This window comes from Cygnus atratus, chromosome 3 (assembly GCF_013377495.2).
Source record: "Cygnus atratus isolate AKBS03 ecotype Queensland, Australia chromosome 3, CAtr_DNAZoo_HiC_assembly, whole genome shotgun sequence".
In the NCBI taxonomy this organism is placed as follows: domain Eukaryota; kingdom Metazoa; phylum Chordata; class Aves; order Anseriformes; family Anatidae; genus Cygnus; species Cygnus atratus.
This window is the reverse complement of record NC_066364.1, coordinates 89,407,116-89,415,353: the sequence shown is the minus strand read 5'-3', so window position 1 is coordinate 89,415,353 and position 8,238 is coordinate 89,407,116.

Here is an 8,238-nt window from a genome sequence, read left to right as displayed (position 1 = left end):
TGTGGCTGCAAAAATGTTGACGCGGACAGAGTTGTACTAGCAATGAAGTGTCTTTTTTTTCTGGTATAGCTTACATTGCATGGGGAATTGACTGGAGCTGTATCAGCAACAAACTGCAGTGTTGTACCTTCTCTCATGGATAAAGGTCACTAATAAAACCCTAAGTCTGGAGAAAAACCCTAAAACGGGGTAACAATACTTGGGATTACAGTGGGAGCTGGGGACCAAAGGCAGGCCCAGAAAGGCTCAGCACATCTGACATGTCTTTCCCAAGAGGCTCTGAAGATACCTTACAAACAGGAATGCTGTCACTGGTGTAGAGAGAGAAACTGCTTTCTCTGTGGTGTCTTGTGCCACCGACAGCAGGACTCCCTGCCAAGGTTTGCAGCTCTGGTGACCAGTCCCTCATCCCACACACTGTGCGTGCTTTTCCTGATCTCAAAAAAAGCCCAGAAACAAATCAGGCAGGCTTCTCGTGCCAGACCTGTGCATGCCACTCTATGTCCATGACCCCAAAATATGGCATTCATGTTTGGTGTAAAATCTGTTCCAGAAATTAGCATTCATTTATTTAAAAATAAGTTTCCTGTGATTGCAAGGAAACTTGAACACAAGCTGTTGCATTGGTGTTTACTATCTGAAAAATGGCACTCTGAGCTACTCTGCTCACCTCAGCAGTATATGAGTGTTAGTGCCTTGTGATGACAATGAAATACCGGTGGATCTCAGGAAGAAGAACCAAGTAGCTTGTTTATCACCCCCATCCAGTGCTGACTCCCATTCCTTCACAGCAGCTGTCCTTATTCCAGCTCTTTGCCCTCCTGATAATTCTGCAATATAGCTACAGGTTTTTAACCCAGTTTTGCAGCACACTGGAATTTTGGAAGTGTGGAGGACATGTAAAACAAATGTTATTTATGCAGCATTTTACTAGCTTTCTCCATTGTATGCTTATTTCAGTACATAAGTACACTTTTAATCAATCAGCAGCTGAATATTCTCTTTCAATTTGATATGTTCCTGCATCTAAATAACATGCTTTCAAAAATGAGACTTATTTGCTAAAGAATGGTTGATTTAAGTAAGTATCCAGCATGACTGCACTGTCAGGATCTCTGTAGCGAAGGCTTTTGGTTATGGAACATCATTTTCCTGCCATAAACAGTTGCATTTGGGTGTTGTACACATCTTGAAGAGAGACGAGGACTATGACTCTCTCATGCCTCATTGTGACAAGACAGGGTTTTGGTGGCAAATAGATTAAATATTTTTTTAGGAGAAATTCATAGGGCCCTAGAGTAAAATGTTTAAAAAACAACAGAAACTCCTCTCCACCAAAATGTTCACTACAACTAATCTCTGTAAACACATAAGAAGCATATAAAAATGTGTCTGGCTATGCTATTATTCAACATTCTCTTAGTTACTCTACTGTGTAGGCAAACTACAAACTTCTTGTATACGTTGCTAATTTTTGACTGCTTCTTATCCCTTTCTTCCCAGGGTGGCAGCCACAGAAAAGGCAATGCAGGTACCACAGATCTTGTCAGCGTTTTCAGATGAAGGCAGAAAGAAATAGAAGAGAGTGAGCCAGAGACACAGGGGGCAAAAACATTTCATCATTTTGCATCTCTGCTTCAGATGAGATTAGCCTGCAGTGGTTCCTGGTGTGTGTCTAATCTGGACGTTACCTGGAGGTTAGTTTTACACTGATGAGAATAGTAGAGCCCATTTCACCATAGCTTAGGCTTCCTCACAGCTGCCAGTGTAACTGACAGAGACAGTAAATTTAAATCCCTTATTTAGCCTGAACTTGCTGGTTCTTGCCATCTGTAGGAATGTGTCCTGATCACTACGTGATTTAGGACAATGCTCTGAATAATTAAAGGAATAGTGTGCACACCAAGGGTTCTATTATACTGATGAGTACGATAAATTAATTGACCCGTAATTTTCCACAGCATTAGCTAGAGCAAATATTTCCCTTCTTAGATTCTATTTATGTAAATGTAGCAGGTCAGAGTGACTTAATACACAGCTGAGGCAAGCAAAGACCTTTTTATAGTCAGACCAGCTGGGAAAAAGCTTTCCTCCCATCAGGCTCAAACATGATTCTGTCATTTGTCTCCTGCAACCATGAGAAATCCAGGTAACTGGTGGCTGTCAGTCACACCACACTCATGCAAGGATTGTCACAAGTAAATTATCTGCAGTCCCCAAGAGGTGTCTATTCAGAAATGCCTCTGAGAGGATCACTTTGGGTGAGTGATGGTAAAACACTGGCACTGGTATTCAGTTTAGCACAGGCAGGGATTTGGACCAGCTGTAAAATCCAATGATTTTTGTAAAGGAAATTGGATATGGCACATTAGAAGAATTTACTGCCATTGATCTAAGCAATGATTTTTTTTTGACATAGATAGTACAGAAGTGTGTCAGTGAATAAGGAGATTCATGTTTTTATACAATTCAGAAACAGAAGTGAAAATTCATCTAAGAAAAAATAATATGCTAAAGGCAGCTATCAGCTACCAGCTCCTGTCCCCAGGTAGCTAAAATCAATTAACTGCATGCTCTTTCTGACTGCAGCTCTTTCTGAATGCAAGGCATTCTTTGGCACTAAGTGCCACTTTTCCTGATTCATAAAAAAAACTACTAAACATCCCCAGTGGCCTTAGCAAATAATGTCTCAAGCATTCAGGCACACTCCTCTGCGCCTATGACGTGCTGTCAGGTACCTGTCTTGGACAGGTTCTAGGATGCACGCAATGAGAATGATCCTTACCTGAGAAAACTTCAGTACAATTATCTTTACTTAAACAGTTTACTCTAGTGGCAATGTTTTTTCCCATCAGTTTCCTATTTGTCTTGCAAGCAAGGGGTGGGAAAAACATTCCCCACCCTCAGACACAAGCCATTTTTTGAGTATGAGTTGTACATATTTCGAAACTTCGTATCATGACTAACTTTCCAGAGCCCAGGCACGTTCCTGTCCAACTGACCTATTCCAGCAAATTTCTAATATACCACCCTATGTCCCTTGTGCTTTCCTTCAGATTCTCTTCTCTTCCCTTCCCTGCCTGTCCAGTGTGCTGAGAGAGTTATGGTAGCTATGGGACAGAAACAGGGAGCTAGCAGGGTTTTTTCTGCCAAAACCTTGGCTCTGAACCCTGCCTTTCCTCCCCTTACTTCCTCCCTCCTCCTTTTCATCTTGGGACATAAGGAAGTGGCATCTGGCTGCAAAGTCTTGCTTGACCTTCTCTACCACAGGATAACCCAGCCCTCCTCACTCATGCTCAAGCCCTGTCTCCTAGTCCAGCAGAGGCAGCGTGGTCACCCTCCCCTCCCACCCTTCCCCTCAGATACCAGCTCCACAGTAGGCACACAGCCACCATCAGGGAAGTTACCCTGATATCACCGTATTTTCCTAACGTTAAAAAAGTAAGAACCAGTGGCTGCACAGAAGAATGTCCCCATTAGAAAGCAAGGCAGTGCACAGGCAGCACATCTGCAAAAGACTGAGAGACGTTTCTATCCCTTTACTAAAGTCAGGGTCTGCCAGATGTTTTTGCAAAGTTCACAACACCACCTATACTGAAATCCCTTCCCTCTCCCTCCATTAAAAAAAAAAAAAAAAAAAAAAAAGCTATCTGCTGCCGTCATCATAGTAGTGAAATGACAAAAGCTTACCAGTGTGTATGCAATAAGCCTCCTTTTCTCTGTCTCCTCAACATAAAATAGCCTGCTTCAGCTTACTAAATATTATCAAGAAATTTGGGATTGAGAGCACCACTCCCTAAGTAAGAAATATATTATCTCCACCCAAATGGAAAGAAAGGGCGATTGTTCCTTGGGGAGGGTGACTCAGAGTTTGGTGGCAATACAATGTGCCTTTTGATCACTACATTAAACAAACAGAGACTACAACTGAGAATGCCAATAGCTCTTACTGCATGAGGGGATGGTTAACACAATGTTGCCAAACACTTGCACAATATTTTCAACTGACAGATGCCCAAATGCTGTGTAAGAATGAGGATGAAAGAAATACTCATAACCATTAGCAAATCTATGCAACATGCCTGTATTATTAGTCCCATTTCACTCTATGTTAGATAGAGATATGGAAAATCAAGGAATTGCCCCTGCTGTGGACAGCAACTCAGTAACAGCACCACAAATAAACATCACATAAACACCCAGTCCACTGATGTACAACTTAGACACCTTAAATAGTGGAAACATTAATCTGTGATATCTCTCTGCTGATTTGTGTTGTGTTGAGCAAATGAAATTGATGTGAAATTTGGTGGAGTTAAGATCTTGCTGGGCAGAAACATTATATCAGCCTTTCTGCACAGACAGCTATGTATCTTGTTAAGAAGAAAAGTAATTTCAACCTGAAGTAATAAAAATAACTATATTATTAGCGACTCTATTGTGAGAGTGGCTTATAAAAAAACTCAAATCTGCAGTTAGATGAGAAATAATTTTCCTCATCTATAAACAGAGTCTCCCCAAATTACAGTCTCAAATTTTAACAAAATGAAGACATTGTAAAAATGCATCCACAGTGTCATATGCTTTCAAACATCTGACAGGCAGCACACTCAGTGAAGATAGATAAATTGGAATGATCAAGACGTATTATAAGATTTACATAGAAAATGAAGAAAGTTTGAAGAAACAAATTTAGCCTATGTGAAAGAAATCAAGTTGTCTGGTAACAGAGTTTGAACACATAAAAAAGATCTTGCAAAGTTAAGACTGACAAATTGTTCTCTGTGTCCTTATGGGCAGGACATATATGTGTAGAGATCAAGATGCATCTGCAGAATTGGAAAGAAATTAATAAGTTCTGGAATAAACTGTGTAGCAGGTTTTGGAGACTTCTTTCTATTTATCTAGCTAGCTAGCTAGCTAGCTAGCTATCTGTTAAAACAGCTGAGATACATACCAGGGAATGCCTAGGTACAGTTGTTCTCATCCAGATCAAACAAGATGTTGGCAATATCTTGTGGTCCTTGTTGGCTGACAAGATGCTCAACACGAGCCAGCAACGTGTGCTTGCAGCCCAGAAAGCCGGCCGTGTCATGGGCTGCATCAAAAGCAGCATGGCCAGCAGGGAGAGGAAGGGGATTCTCCCTCTCTTCTCTGCTCTTGTGAGGCCCCTTCTGGAGCCCTGTGCTCAGCTCTGGGGCCCCCAACACAAGAAGGACAGGAATCTGCTAGAGCGAGTCCAGAGGAGGGCTGTGAGGTAGATCAAGGGGCTGGAGCACCTCTCTTATGAAGATAGTCCGAGGGAGTAGGAGTTGTTCAGCCTGGAGAAGAGAAGGTTTCAGAGATACTTTATAGAGGCTTTCCCGTACCTAAAGGGGGCCTACAGGAAAGCTGGGGAGGGACCCTTTGTCAGGGGGTGTAGTGATAGGACAAGGGGGAATGGCTTTAATGTAAAAGAAGTGAGGTTTAGATTAGATATTAGGAAGAAATTATTTACTTTGAGGGTGGTGAGGTGCTGGAACAGGTTGCCCAGAGAAGCTGTGGATGCCCCATCCCTGGAGGTGTTCAAGGCCAGGCTGGATGGGGCTTTGGGCAACCTGGTCTGGTGGGAGGTGTCCCTGCCCATGGCAGGAGGGTTGGAATTAGGTGATCTTTACAGTTCCTTCAACCCCAAACCATTCTACGATTCTATGGTTCTATGACTTAAACCTCTGTGATTCCCAGATGCTCTTCTCAAGTTTCAGTTTCAATATTTGCCATTTTCTGACTTTTTTCACTAACAATCCAATATATATTTTTAAAAGCCATATAAAATGGTCTCCTATTGTCTTTGTGTTTTTTTGGCATGAGGGAAGCATAGAAAATATTGCTGTGAGGTTTTTCCGTAAGCAGGAAGTGAGTCTAGTTTGGTTGTGGTTGCTGCTCCCCAGGCGGAAGGCTACAGAAGCCTCCAGCAAGTGCAGCTGGATGGCTGCTCAGCAGCAGTAGTCACTCCAGCTGCTCTTTTTTCCTGTGCTCCACTTGTAGCTCCTGTTAGTGTACAACCTAATATTTAGTCTAGCCATCGCAGATGGAGGAAACATGTCCAAAATGTGCTCCAAGTAAATGACTTGAAACCAAGCAGGTTTTAAAACCCTTGAAGAGCATTGTTGCAAGAAATTCTTTCTTAGTCTCCATACCTGAGGCAGTTGTCTAAGTGACTTTAAAACCTGAAGGATTAGGGTATGTGTGATACCATTAAATTTACTGAAAATGAGGTAGCTGTCTAGCAATATGTGAAAGCTGAAGCAATCCAAAAGGAGGGAGCTATCTTTAATTGCCTTGTTTGTTAAATTAGTTCCAATCATACCAAAAAGAACAGGCGTCTCTTCTCAAAATGCCCAGAAAGCTGTTGTCCATTTCTCCCTGTCGTCAGTGACACCTGGGATTGTACAGCTTCATAGCTATCTCAAGCACACACAGATCTTCTCAAAAATGCTAGTTTGTGGAGGAGTCTCAGTGACCCAGCTGACAGCTCTGAAGAAATGGGATTACATGGTGCATTGGCCTGATTAAGGAAGCTCACCACTGGGGAAATCTTGTAATGAAAAATGCCCGAAGGCATGATTCAATCTTTCAATAAAAATCAGGGAACCAGGGATGATTTATATCTACTGTTCTCAAACTCTGTGGCATCCAAGTCACCGTCTCCTGTAGGTGGCAAAGCCAGTGTCCATGCTGAGCTGCACACACTCTGCACCATTTACTCCCAGCCCAGGCATGTGACAACCCACCATGAAGCTGGGGGGCATGGAGGGAGGAGCAAAATTCACCAGTCAGCATTGTGGTCTGGGAAGGGGTTAACCATCAGGGACTCGACTCAGGAGAAGTAATACTTGGTCAGGGGTTGGTCAGGTAAGGATGTCCAAGTCAAAGCCTGTGTGAGGAAGGGTGCATCATATCCTGAGGTCTCGCTCATGGAGACACTACTGCTGGTGTCCATACAAAGGCTGGAAAAGACGTGTCACTTCATTCCTGATAGCTCACAGAGCTGGTGACACAGCTCAAACATGCCACTAGATTTTGACATTAGGAGAAGATGGAGAGATTTTTCCAGGATACTCTGAGTTCTCCTCTAGCATCTGTCCCTGATAATGCCTCCAGTTTTCCACTTCTGGCAGACCTTAAAGAGAGACCAGTGCCAAGCTGTTAGCACTACAGTTCCCATCAGTGAGTGATGCTTGGTGCAAAAATGACCAAAGATTTGGCTTTCAGATCTGCATATGGTGGCAGGGTCTGAGCTGTTTCATTGCTGTCTTTTCCCTATGTTGCTGTACATGCATCAATGAATGAGACCACAAAGAATCTGGAAAAGAAGCTAAGAATTACTTACTGCTGAGTCATGGTATTGAAACAGCAAGGACGTAAGCAAAAACCCAAGCATGCAATAATGTGGTTATATAATATGTTCATGATGAATGTAGTAGTTAAATAATATTCATTAATTACATTTATATAGCTATGTTTGGCCACTATAATGTGGTAGTCTTTAAGCTATTTTACTTCAAGTTCAGGCAGTTTTATTGTGCACAAAAGATGCAGCCCAAGGAAAGAGCAACAAAGTTGTTTCTGGGCTACCTAGGCCTGTGGCTCCCCGTGGACCCACTCACCCACTCACTCCTGTGTACTTTATGGGAACTCTGGGTGGGTTGTTTTAATTTCCATATGGCTTTAAGCTCAAAATGACGGTCATAAAAAAATGTTGTGCGTGCTCTGGGCCCGCCTCCATCAATGGGGTCAGGGAGCAAGTACTGAGTGTGAAGCATGACAGCTGCTCTGCTCCTGGGAGGAAGAAATTCTCTGTATTCACTGTAGCCTTTGTAGTCTGAATCACCAGAGGTGGACTTATTTGGAGAGAAAGGACCCTAAACTGATGCCTTAACTGACCACTCACGCAATTGCAAACATGGTAATATAACAAAAAAACAGGTCACTTCAATCATTTTCTTTCATGTTTCGCAAGTGCAGAATTGGATGAACTGCCCAAAGGAGAAATCCTTATTGCAGTTTGAAAAGAGCAAAGAAAATGGCGTAGCACAAATATTTTTCATAGTTTCAAATGTCTTTTCCTGACTTTCATGTCAGAATTGTCTGAAATGTATTTTCTTGCTTCCCAAGGAAGTTTAGATGAGATTCATCTTCTTTCTATGATGCTTCATTGTCTTCAATGTACACTGCATACAATCTGCAAACTTTTTA